The 12,548-nt window shown below is 40.6% G+C and overlaps 1 protein-coding gene across 2 annotated transcripts in view; it reads left to right on the forward strand.

Annotated features, from left to right (window-relative positions):
* Positions 1-12,548, forward strand: part of ADD3 (adducin 3) — a 100,086-nt gene that overhangs the window by 58,657 nt on the left and 28,881 nt on the right. The window lies entirely within an intron of this gene.

Below are 12,548 nucleotides of genomic sequence, written 5' to 3' on the forward strand. Positions count from 1 at the left end.
TTTGCATGCTTTTCATCACTTTTGCCTGACTGCTTTGCAGTACAAACTCTGATTAGTTTTGATAATTTATCACAGAGGGCCGACATAATACTGATGAGGCAGGCAGAAATCAGAATCCCATAGCAATTTGCCAGAGAATTAAAGAGAACAAAAGGACAAACCCACAGCAACCCACAAATGGCATCTTAAATGCTTGTTCCAATGTATTCTGGAAGCATCACTCAATAATTAAGATTTAAAAAATAGAAATCCAGCTATCTCTCTGCCCAAACTAAAGCAATAACAGCAAGTTGGAACAATGCCTCTTAAAGGGGGGAAATCTTATTACTGCCCATCTCTAAAAGCAGCATCCATGCTACTCCTTCAGAAACCTTTGAGACCAGATGCTGGAGACGAGATTCATCCTGCAAATTCCTTTTCCCCCTTTATGGATTAGGAAATGAGTTCCAAAGAAGATGTGGTTCTTCCACATCCCCACTGTGGCTAATGCAAAGCTCTGGCTGCTCTGGGTCAGCAGCATCCTCTGCAGCATTCCAGCACGTCTGTGGAAGCTGTCATGGACAAGCCTTTGGCAGGCCTCTAATCACTTATTAAACAGCACTTGATTAATCAAGTTTTGTGGTATTCTTTGGCATGTTCTTACTTTAATACAGAGATCTTTAATTCCTTGAACAGTGTTGGGTTTTTACAGATGTTTAAAAAAAAACCAACCCAAAACACATAAGTGAACAAGATAACTGAAAGGCATATGTGATTTACTTTCATTCCTCAAGCAGATGTAATCTGTGTGGCCTCAGATGGGGTTTTTTGTGCCATCAGTAGTTTTCTCATGGTGTAAACTGAAATACCTTGTTTGCTTAGGATGATTTCCGTGAGCTATTCAAAACTAAGCATCACCAAAGCTCAGAACATGGTATCATTTTCCTATTAATTGTTTTTTAAACTGGGTGCTTTTGATTCTTAACAATATAACTGAGAGAGAAATTTGTCCCCGCATGTCTCTGTGCTCAGACTCTGAACTTCAGCCCATGGGTAACATGTCTGATACTTGCGTTCAACATAAACATAGGCAGGTTTAATTGCAAACAGGCAAATACCATTTTCAGGCCAGGTTTACAAACAAGCTTTGGAAATTCAAACAAAATAACTTTGATGTTATTAGTTTTATCTAAGAGGCAGATCCATCTAATATATTTGTTGGCTTCAGAATATTCTTGAAACCACAAACAAAGAGAACAGTAGAAGTCAAAACTGTAAGACTTGTTTGGAGAAGGACCTGAGGGAGGGAGAGTGTTTCATGCTGCATGTGTGACTGATCAAAGGCTGCTCATGCCTGCAGAATTATAACCAAGGAATGTGCAGTTGGGCTTCTGGGTTGCTGGTGCCGCAACTCGTTCAAGTGCCTGGTTTGTTTCTCCTCTAAGAGAAACCATGCAACAGCTTTCCTTCACTTAATAGAAAGTGTCTTCTCAAGCTGTCTGGGGTGGATGGTGTGTGTGTCTGTGCTGCTTTGGCTGCTAGGGAATTCTGTCCGTGGTACATTGGGTTGGCTCCTCTTTAGACATGAAAATATTCATGCTTTATGCAACTTCTTGGGACAAAAGAGAGGATGGTTTAAGTCTCAAGAAGTGTTCAGTGTCAGGCTGACTTTGCATTCTAGAAACAACCATCACAGATGTTTGCAAGTCCCCAGGATTTTGTGTGGCATGCCAGGATACATCCATGCTCTGCAGTACTGGAGTAGTGTGTTGTGGAGTGTTTTATTTTATCCAGGCTTTCAGTGCTCATGGAGAAAGAGAATTATGGGATAAAAGTAGATAACCGCTTGCTTGCACTGGAAAATAATAGTAACCTAATTTAGAAGTATTTATATATTCTGCTTTTGACTTTTAAAACACTACTCTTGGTACTGTGTTTAATGCTGACTCACCGTAGCCCTCACTGTGTGTCCTACCAAAGCTTTTGTAAGTAAATCTTCAGCACTTGTTCAGGAACATGCTGGCTATGGCTCCATGCACATCTGCTCCCTCTGTTCAGTGCTGTGGTTAAGTCCTAAATGACCCTCTGGCTTCAGACTGCCTACCTTGAAATTCAGTGGAGTAATTTTCCATTCCTGAAGGCTCTCTACATTCAACTGCTTTTCTAGTACCCTGAGCAAAAGGTGGCAGAGACCAGAAGCAGGTCAAATGCAGGCCAAGTCAATTGAGATTAATGTACATGCTTATATAGGTTAAACTTTGACTGCAAATGGAACTTTTTGTATTTACTGGTTAGGTAGTTGGTTTGGTTAATTATTTTGAAGCAAGCTGAAGACAATATGAGCAATGTGTGTAAACACAGACAAAGTGTTGCTATGCCACTGTAAATTCTAGGGATTCCCCTGGGAAGGATAATTACAGCAATATGCTGCCAATGCAGCTAAAGAAGTAGCTGCCTTTTGAACTTTGAAGGAGGACCTGGCCTTGCCCTGAGCATCCATGTGGGTTTCTCTGCTCCATACTTTCCCCTGTCCTCTTCCCCTGGGTTACTTTTAACCCTGATCCCTTTGTGTATCCGATTTAGACCACAGCTTCCTGGAGAGGTGTACTAGCACAGCTAGGGGTTATCATTTTGAGAGGGGGGACCTGAAACACCTGGGTTGGAAGGGGCAGGATCTCCTGAAGCCAGGCAGGAGAACACGAAAACCTGTAGCATAAGTTGTTCTTAGCTCCAGTCCTCTACAGATGATCATTTTGTTTGTAGTAGGCATGTGCCCATAACCTCAGTTGAATTCTGCATATTGGTTAACTTTTTTCATGCTGTGTTTTAACATCATTAACATTTACGTTTCCGAATGGAGCAGGGAAGGGAAAAATTGTTGTATACGTTAAGGTAAAACTAATTCCAGTAACAGAGAATAAAGGAAAATCCTTTGGACACTGAATGAGGTGAGAAAATTGTTCCCTATCCTGTCTCATGGCTGAGACAAGCTGTTAAAGTCCTACCAACAGAGCCCTCCCTCTACACCTCAATTTGTAGCTTGCTTTTTTGAGCTTATATTAAAGTAAGTGTGTAGCTTTCTTCTTGAGATGCCTCTGCTGTTTTCCATGCTTCTCATGGCCATCCAGTGGCAATGTGCCTGGGCTCGGCTGGCATAATTTGTCTCACACTTTCATTGATCCCTGTCATTACTACTTTTAAATTACAACAAAAACCATTAAAACAACTATAGCATTCTCACTATGCATGTTCTTCATGTGTGAAATCAGTATATGTGACTGTCTTGTTCTATCTAAAACATTCTTAGTTTTTGAGTGTAACTAACATAAATCCATGCTGTTGGTTTCTGTTTAAAGTGAGAATGTATGTACAGGTCAGTAAAATGTTACAGTTCCATTTTTGAGAAGCCAGCCAATGTATTTTGACCTCATCAAGCTGACAGTGGTGTCATAATGCAAATTGTTGCTCCTTATTTAAGTTTATGGTAGAGTTGATTCTGAGATCCCCAGATGAACTGGGGGGAATCGTGCAGGGTGTGGTGCCTAATATAAATAAAGATACAATTTGTCCTGCAGACTTTATGATTGACGGCCTGGCACAAATTCATCTTTTCTTCGAGTCTCCAGTTACAAATGTCCCCACTGAGATTAGCTGTTGGCTGAGTTCCTCACTCCTGGCTTACAAGTTACGGAGTGCACTGAGCTGCGATTCTGCATGGTCAGTGTGTGGTGGTGGGATTAAATGGGGTCTACACTGAGCTAGTGGTGGTGGTAAAGGTCAGGACTCAGTGTGAAGAGGGGGGAACTCCAGGCGTTTGGGCTATAAAAAGGTTTGGATATGTGCTGCCATGCACGAGATGGGCTGTTCGTGTGAACATTTGTAATATCCAGCAGTTGCCTCACGTCCATCATCTGTGTTACCCACCACTGCAGCCTCTGACCCTCCAGAAAACCCAGGAGGCAGCTGCTTTGGCCATGACATTTCTCAGGATAATGAAACTGCCATAAATCAAGAAAGCTTTTGATGTGCTCTGAGATCAATAAGAGTTTTCTCTGCTCTCTAATGTTGCACATGGTACCAGTGACCAAGGAGGGCTCTTGCAGATTGCTGGGATTAGCCCTTGTTATTCCAGTGGTGCTTTCCAGGTTGGTGTAAATCAGTGGGATTTGAAAAAGTTATTTCATAACAAACTTGGTTCTTCTACTCTATAACTCTGTAGATCTGCATAAAGGATGAAGCTGCTTCCCCTTGAATCTGTGCAGTTCAGAGGCAGCCCAAGAAAACAGGCACCAAAGGAAGCTTGAGGCTTTGCATTGCGAGAGAGGAAGAGTTGCAAAATGGGGACGGTTTTAACTGCAATCACCTTTTACAGTTACATGTTTTTCCTCACAGCTAAGTTCTTAGTTTATTACGGAGGAACCTAGGTTTCATCTTTTTCAAAGGAGTTAGGGAGATTTTCCAGCCATTACTTGTCTGTGTGTGGGGGTTGCATGTTTGCCTACTTTCACAGCTTAATACGGATAAGTACTAACTGAATGTAATCTTTTAATTTAGCTCTCTGTTGTCTACTGACTCGTGAAATATTTTTAGTTAACTTAGCCACAAGTGCTTACAGAGATAAGCAGAGATAAGACTTAAAAACAAAAGTTGGTTGAAGCTGCTTTGGTGCTGCGGCATTTTGCTTTTCATCGGAAAAGCAGTTATTCCTTATTTATGTCTTACATCTCCATTTCTGATTTTATAATAAAACTGAAACATACATTTGGGGTTAAAGCTCCCTAACATTATTTTGAGGGGTTTCATGGCTCAAGTAAGTTCAAACACAATTTACTTGCAGAGCAAATATCAGAGTTTTCTTGTCTCCCTTATTGACACTGACTCAGCGGGGTATCAGTTAGTATTGGGAATGGATAAATACAGGACATTAATTCCCAGTAAGTGCTGAGATCTCTGATGGATTATTTAAATACTCACTAATAATATGTATTACTTTTGTTCCAGGCACCCAAACAGGTTTGACATGGGTGGGTCAATGCTGTCAGCTGTAAAAAAAGGGTAACAAAACAAGGTCAGCCAGAGCTGAAATGCTCTTCTGGTTTGGGAGAGCCCATCAGGGCTGTGCAGAACCATGGTCCAGCTCTCTGAACTGTGCTGTGCTGCTGGGAGCTACTAAGGAATGCCTGAACCTTCTGTGGTCCCATGGGCTACTGGCATGCTGGAGTTACACATGTGTTCTTGTGATTCCATCAGCAAGAACTACTATTTAGAGATGATTCCCTGCCCATGACAGGGGGTTGGAACTGGATGACCTTAGGGTCCTTTCCAACCCCAACCATTCTTCATATGCTTTTAAAAGTGATTAAATTTAGATGCATTCTCTATAATGTCTAAGCTTTAAGGTGGTGTTAGGAAAGAGCTAGTGCTTTTATCTCATAAAAGAGAGATGCTTTCTTTCCCCTGGCAGCTCCTGTACATGTCCTTAGCTTTCTGCTACAGTGAGGACAGCAGTCTTGCCTTTGGATAGAAGCAGTGTTCAGATATTTTCAAGTGATCTCATATCCTGTGCGTGAAATTTTAATTTAATGCTGCTATAGAACACTAGCTTTAACCAAGAGAAACTTACATCCTCATAACAGAACTCATTTTTATTGTGCTTTTTCATGAACTTCAGTATAACCTAAAAGATGAAAGAGAAACAGAGGAAAAGTGGGTGTGAATTACGAGTGACACACTTTTCAAGTCCAGTGAGTACAGAAGTTATTTGCAGTTTAACAAATAATTTAAGTTTTTAGCTGTTCTGGTAGTTTTACTTAATTTAAGGAGGTGTTTTATTTTAAGTTGCCTTAGAAATAGTCCCTGTCCGCAGGCTCAAAACCATTCCATAGGACAGCAACCCTGTGCACCCAAGCAGAGGTAACAAGTGTCAGCAGTCCATAGTGCTGGTTTCAAAGTATGCATACACTCAGATACTTAAATAAAGCCTACATATGAGCAAAATGTACCCCAGCTTTAAAGCTGTTCCTGGGAAATTGCATTGAAACAAGTTGTTATTAAAAAGAACAAATAAATAATAGGAAATGTAACTATGAAAGAGAAAATTTCCTTTTAAAAGAACAAGTTCAGAAAAAAAGGAAAAAACACAGCAGTGTAATATCTGTGGGTGACTGACCTTTTTCTCTTAAAGGGAGGGTTTAGTGACACAATCTATTGTTGTCTTTAAAGTTACAAATGAATAGTTCTTATTTGCTTATATCATACTGTCATAGATAACTGGCATGGCAAACTCCGTCCAGCAGTAGATGAAGATTTATAGTGATTAACCAACATGTGACATGTTGATTTGCTACTCTGGCATTTCAGTGTTTTCTCATGGTGCAGCCGTCCCTTTCCTGGTGCAGTGCAGGAGCACCTGTGTGCATCATTCCACCAACAAACTCTGAGTTCCTTCTCTGTTACTTCTCTGTCACCAGTTTGCTTCTGTGGCTGGATTTGTTTTGACCTGACTCTTGTGTAAAGAACATTATAATCTCAAAATGTTCTTATTGTCAGCACACCCTGAATATTATGCTTGTAAAACAAGAAACCATCATTTTATATAGTGAAGCAAGGAAGTCTCTACACTGCTGACTGCTTAAGGGTCACATAATACAGCAATTGAAACAGCCAAGTTAAATGTAGCCTTTCCTCAGCACAGGAGGTTCTGTACTGGGCAAGATGGACCTTGGATCTGAACTCTATAGAGGTTCTTCATATGAAACTGGTTTTGTCTTTTCTCATACTATCATCCAGAAAAGGGTAACTGGATGGGTCCCTCATCAAGGGAATCATTAAGGATAATTAAAAACTGACAGACAGCAGTGAGGGAATAACAAAATCTGAATGGTTAAAGTACTCTGGGTCTACAGGGTTAAGCATACAAGCTCGTTTATGAGATTTAACACATGCAAATAGCACTTATGGCCATGTGGTAGAGCATACTGGATACATCAGTCCATCACTCTGGGCTTGGGGTTATTTGCCCCCACTGCTTGCACTGCAAAATGTTGGCAGACTGGCCTGCAAATGTGGAGGTGCAGGCTGCACCTACTACAGGCTGAGTACATTATAAGGAGTCTTTATAAGGAGTCTTCCTTTCTCCTTAGCAGAAGAAAAAGATGTTGCACCTTCAATTAAAGGTGCCGGTATAACCCCCATATCCTGGCTGGCTGTCAGCAACCTACTGTGTTATCTCACTTTTTGACAGCAAAGAGTAGCTGGCTCAGTTCCAGTTTATACTGGGTAATGTGTGAATTGCACAGCTTGAATATTTATGTTGACTTTAATATTGCACTATATAATTGGGAAAAATGCTCTTTAGATTTAACAGTGGAACACAAACCCAAGATTCAAATACACACAAGGTCTTATTTTTTAGGAAAAATATATCCTGTTGTCACATAGTCTCTTTAATGTGCTGTCTGAAGGGGGGTGATGGTTATTCTATTCACTTGCTCTGTTTAAAAGCAGAAGGACTTAAATCAAATACACAGCACTGAATTAGAATATTTGATTTGTAACCAGTTGGGGCTACAGCATGACAAATTGTTTATGGCTGCATTGCTACTAGAAGAGGCAGTATTAGACACCCCTGTATCATCACTGTCTTCGTTTCAGAACAAACATTTGTGTAGATATGCAGTTAGCTGGTGGGGAGAACTGATGCAGCTCAAAATAAATCAATAAAGTTAAAAAACCCTAAACAAACAAGAAAATCCAACAGAGAAACCAGCACTTTAAACTCAGCTAAAGAATAAGTTTCTCCTACACGCTCTGTCATCTGACCATACAATCATCTATGGGTATGAACCTGAAGGGGTGATACAGGGAGAAAGACTGAATGGGTTGGGATAAGGTGAGACTACACTATTTTTTAATGCAAATACTACCTTGTGTCAATATAAGAGTGCAGTTTGACAGCTTGACTTAAGTGATAGTGTACAGGATCACCATCTGTTAGTAAAATCAGTGAATATAATCTTGAACAAGGGCTGCCTATCTAGTGTAGCAGAAGTATTCTCAGTTCCACAAATGGCATTTAGAAAATGCTAACATCTGAATACGCACCTTACTCATCTTACCAGTGTGTAACATGAGACTAGCAAATGAAACCCAAACCCGTTGTAACATATTAACAACAACAACAAAGATGACTCTGTCAATGCATTGTCAGATATTTGTGGTATTTGATGTCCTGATCAGGAGAATAAAAAAGTGAATTGAGTTTTGACGTCTTTATCCAAATATATTTGGTTTTACTTTAGAACAGATGTAATTACTCAGTTATACCTCATTGCGAAAATTTAAGGAAGGAGTAAGAACAGTTGGCTTTCCGATGCCAGAAGACAGTAATGTTTACCCTCATCTCAGTCTATATTCTACATATTTTCCTGTCCTTCTTAATCATTCCCTCACTTAAGTGTGGTTCTTTCTGCCAGTTTATGTATGTAGCTGGCAGTGTTCCCTAAAGCCAAGTCTTTGATTCAGACTGGGACCTGCCTGTTTCACAGGGAGGCTGGAACCGAGATCAAGAGACACCCATTTCGCTTCCAACAAGTCTCCTGACAGACAAGATACTGGAGAGGGGGGAAGAAAGAGCAGACTGTTCCTTAAAAACAAGCAGGCAAGAAACAGAAAGAGCAGAATAACACAACGTGCTCCTTAAAAAAGAAAGGCTCAGATGTGGTGTAGTCTAGCTCGAGTGCTCAGACCTGAGATCGGCTGTACTGGTTAACGATGCAGTGTACACACTGCTGGTTTGCAGTGCTGGGAACTCTCAAACAGATGGATTGTGCTGCATAGAGGAAATGGGCATGTCTGAAACCAGCCATAAAACATCAGCATAAAAGGTAGGTTAATGATTCGTTGCTAGGTGATCTAATGATTTGATCCCTTTACTGTTGTTCTCTTTCTCTTACAGTGGTATTTATTTTTATGTGCATTCTGTACATTATGAAAGCTATAAATACATAAAGCCAGTGCTTTCTGAGGTGCTCTTGGCAAGGTAGATTTTCCTTGCATTTGGTCTCTTGCTCTTTTTTCCTTCAGCATTCCTTGTTTATCTGACCTTATTATTATTTCTGAGCTGCTTTTGTAATGTGACATTGAAAACAGTTATTCCAACAAAAGCAGCACAGCATGTTACTTAGACTTTACAAAGTATCAGAAGGAGATGCTCAGAATTTAATGTTGCAGCCTAAAACCAACAGTTCCAAGATCCTGGGATAAATTGAAAGCTTTTGTTAGGTAGAACTTGATTCTAAGTAGAGATGTGCATAGCCTCCTGACAGAGGTGAAATGTTCTACTTTCTCTCTCTAGCCCAGTTACAAGTATAAAATATAGAACAGAATATAGAGGCCAAACCCATGAGCTATATAAGGCATCAAAGGACGAGGACATGACCTGCTTTCTTTTGTAGCAGTATCAGAGTTCAGTTCACCTGGAAGGCATAACTAGACAGGGGGAAGCAGAGTTAGGTGAACAAGTTACCTTGTAGCAAGAGCTTCTGAGCTTCTTTGTTTCACAGGCCCCTAAAAGACTTTTCAGCAGATTTTATGGGGATTCTGTGTAAGAAAAAACTTACACATCCTGCATTGCTCTTTTTAGTTTCTTTTCCCCTCCATCGAAGTAGTAGAAGAGCAGTTTCCCCATCTGTAGTTCACTATATTTTGAATCTCTTTTTGGCATGACAGCAAAGTGCATGTTAGGCCAAAACGTGGGCTAAAAGGGTGTCTCAACTGAGCAAGAGTGATGGATGGCACTCACCAGGACAAAATCAGATCCTAGTTTAGGTTTGATTTCACTGTGTGTGTTTGTCCTTTCTGACCAGTCTAGATGTAGTGCCTTGTTGCTACTGGGGCATATAATCTCTCATTTCCACCTGTGCCTCAGTCTCTGGAACCACTTATGCAGCATAGCGTGCAAAAGGAAGCATTAGCCTGTACTGCTTACTTTCTTTAATTCATGAACATCATTGGAAGGGGTGGAGGCCAAAAGTAGCCTTGCAACAAAGCTGATTTTTTTGTCTAGGCAAAAGAATCTAAAGAAAATAAATGGGGAGGGAGAGAGAATACTCTGTCAGAATTCATAGATTTTGAGAGCTGGGTTTTCTGGAAATCCTTAATGTTAAGTCATTGCCAGTTCTGTGCTAAGAAAGAGATATGGGGCCTTAAATCCCCAAAAGCTGTGCATGTTTTTAACAAATGTCCTCTTTTCTAAAATATATCACTGCAAGATACAAATAAATTATAAAAGAATGGCTGATTTGTTTGAAAATTTTCTAGCTGAACAGTAGGGGTTATATGAGAGTCAGCCTAGGCCCAACAGAGCAGGCATTGAACCAGACCTAATAAGAACAACTGGACCCAATACCCATATTATGTTCAGTAATGGATGGGGTTTTGTAGTACAAGGACTTTAATGTTGTAATCGTAATGGCTAGAGGTAACAAACCAGTCTGAAATGAAAGAGGGGAAAAATGAAGTCCAGAGCAATTAGAAAAATCTCTTTTGTGGGATTTTAGGTATTGCCAGGCACATTTGTGTCTTTTTACAGATGAATGGGCTCTTCTGTCACTGTAAGAATGAATTGTAAAGTAACAGACTTGAACTAATTGTGTCCTGTAAACCTATAATAATAAGTTAGTTTTCTGAAGTTCAGACATGCGTGTAGTCGGTCCAGTGAACCGAGTGGGTCAGCAGTTGAGCAAGTTTGGCACTTGGGGTTAACAGGATTCAGGGGCATTTGGGGAAAACAGTTGGATAAGGCAACTCCTGGGAAGAAGTAACAGAAGAGCAGAAGTCGCAGCTGGTTGCCGATTCAAGCAAGGATCTTGCCATCTGCATTTCTAGAGTGCTTTCAGCTCCCAGCAGGTGCTGGGAGGTGGCGTTTCTGGCTTGGATTAAGGTATTTACCCTGACACAGATGGAGAAGAGTGTAGGCTTGAGAGGTCACAAGCTCTTCATACCTTGTGGCATTTGGAGAGTGAGCTCATTGTTTTGTGTCTTGTCATGATGCTGTTTTCTTCTCCTAATTAAACCCCACCTTTCTTCTTTCTTTTTGTGGGGGGAAGGGAGACATAATACATGGTTGCATTTATAAGGGTATCTGTTCTAACCTGAACAGAGGGAAGCCAGGCTGTGATCATATTCCCAAATGCTGTCCCAAGGCACTTACGTTCTGCTTCAGTGTTCCCAGCTGGAAAAACACAATAGTTCATTCTTTAGGGAAAAAAATAAAAAAGCTATTCTCATACTTCTGGATTTTTCCCAAACCCTCATTTACTTGCAGCAAAGCCCTTGTCTTCTCCCCAGCATCTCCAAGTTGACCACATGTAGCAGGCTTCCTGATGGCCAGTCAGCAAACAGGGAATGAACTCGTGCTGCACCCAAGCAGCAAATGCAGAACTCACTATTACGATTCCACGGCCTCTGTAATGAAGCATCAGGGTTCATGGAGCATTTTCTTTTAGAAAGATGTTAGTTGTATTTCATCTCAATCCCAAACTGTATCATAATCTGTAATTTCCAAGAAAATCATAGACATGCTTGTTCTGTATCTCATCTGCTAATGCTGTCCCAGCTTGGTAGGTGGTATCTGTCTTGTTTTCTGTCTGGGGCTTCAGATTTGGTGGCAGGGCTGCAGTGTCCCAGGATTTCATTCTTGTGCGGAACCTGCAGCATGCCAGCAAAGCCATTTGGGTGTCAGTGTGGGAAACTGGCTGCAGAACAATTTGCATCTTCCTGCCAGCCTGGTTCATGGCGTGACTGCACAGCAGAGGGTTCAGCACAAGGACCAAAAGGGCTTGTTGCAGCAGAAGGAGGCTTGTGCTGCTAATCTGGTTTTAACAGGACTTCCAGAGGTTTCATCTGGGAAATATACAAGGTTATAGTTTGAGGAGTTCGGGTGCTCCGTGTCAAATCCCTCACTGTTCACAGAATACCCCAAATCGTAGTTGCACTGACCCAAATGAGGGATGGGTGAACTGTACCATAGAGCACAAGGACACTTTAAATCACTGATACCACAATGTTAAACCACACTGCTTAATACTGCTTGACAACTTTCATTCCTTCATGTTTGGCTGTTTTTCCTCTGAAGATGTGAATTATTTACATACCAAATACATTTGCATGCAAATATTTTTATATTAAATATATTATTGAATGCAGATATTTGCATGTTAAGATGCATTTTCATAATACACTATCTCTTCCTACAAATCTTACTTCTCTTTGTTCCTCAAACCTGAGAAAACATCCCTCTTCAGTACCTGTTTGAGGAATGGTACTCTTGAGTGTGCTTCTGAGCCTCATTCTTTGTATGAAAATTCAGGTGTCTGCTTTTTTGCTTTTGATCCAGTTCTGTTTGTGTTTACAAATGCTTATCAGGTATTTTGATGAGATTTTAAGCATAGCTTTCTACCAAGACATGAAAGTTGTTGATTATTTGGGGTTTTTCTTTTCCTAATGTAATGAGATTCAGTGAGAATCTTTGCACACAATTGTACATAAGAGGAGAAAAGCTAAATCTT

Source organism: Melopsittacus undulatus, chromosome 4, assembly GCF_012275295.1.
Source record: "Melopsittacus undulatus isolate bMelUnd1 chromosome 4, bMelUnd1.mat.Z, whole genome shotgun sequence".
NCBI lineage: Eukaryota > Metazoa > Chordata > Aves > Psittaciformes > Psittaculidae > Melopsittacus > Melopsittacus undulatus.